The 900-nt window shown below is 41.7% G+C and overlaps 1 protein-coding gene across 1 annotated transcript in view; it reads right to left on the reverse strand.

Annotated features, from left to right (window-relative positions):
- The window catches only part of rpz4 (rapunzel 4), an 11,589-nt gene extending 10,689 nt beyond the window's left edge, over positions 1-900 (reverse strand). The window contains exon 1 of the mRNA XM_014024663.1: positions 794-900. The gene's annotated coding sequence lies outside the window, so the exon portion shown is untranslated. The remainder of the gene's footprint in view (positions 1-793) is intronic.

Consider the following 900-nt stretch of genomic DNA (forward strand, 5'->3'; position numbering starts at 1 on the left):
AATAATAATAATAATAACTAAGGATAATAATAACTGAGGATAATAATAACTGAGGATAATAATAACTAATTATAATAATAATAATAACTGAGGATAACAACAGGAAACTGCACCAGGAAGCAGCAGAAGAATAAGTGCATCATATCTGAAAGGACCTTTCTAAAATGGGATATCTCCAGGTTTCCTGAAGCATTTCAAACTAAATCACATTATCAGAGGTTTGGACTCAGATTTCCTCTCCTTTCCTTCAAACCCAATCAGACCCAAACACTGTGTCCCGTCCAGAACCACCACCTTCAGCCACTGCTTCATCAGATATTTTACTAACAGACAAGGACAGCTATCTGCTTTGAGTTAGAGAAGCATTAGCTGTCTGTTAATGCGTTCTCTTAATGTAAAACATATCGATCAGTCTGTGAAACAGGAGCTCAGACAACAGAACCGAACAGAACCACAACATGTTGAAGTCCAGAAACACTTCCTGGAATTAAAGAGGCGGCAGCAGAGCCGGAGCTGGAAACCAACGCCCAGAAAAGTTTCACATTTCTGTTCAAAGTGTTCAAAGCTCCTCTAATCCCTGCTGTGACTCGAAAACATGAAGAAACTTTCATTAAATGTTCATTTTAATCGAATAAGCGCGTCTGCCGTGACGACAGGGACAGGGAGCTCGAGACGAACACGTCACGAGGATTAAAGTCGATTATCGATCATTTCCTGGTCGACAAGTCGAACTTTAATCTGTTTGTTGTTTAAAGTGTGGACCTGAAGAGGGTCTGAGCAGAGACGGACTCACCTGTTGGTTAAAAAGTTGCAGGAAGGAGTTTATAAATGTCGGAGTGTTTGTCTTCCTGTTGGTCACGTGACCAGAGGACAGGCGCGCCCTGAGACACCGGAAGTGCT

The sequence above is a fragment of the Austrofundulus limnaeus genome, unplaced genomic scaffold, assembly GCF_001266775.1.
Source record: "Austrofundulus limnaeus strain Quisiro unplaced genomic scaffold, Austrofundulus_limnaeus-1.0 Scaffold434, whole genome shotgun sequence".
Classification (NCBI taxonomy): Eukaryota; Metazoa; Chordata; class Actinopteri; order Cyprinodontiformes; family Rivulidae; genus Austrofundulus; species Austrofundulus limnaeus.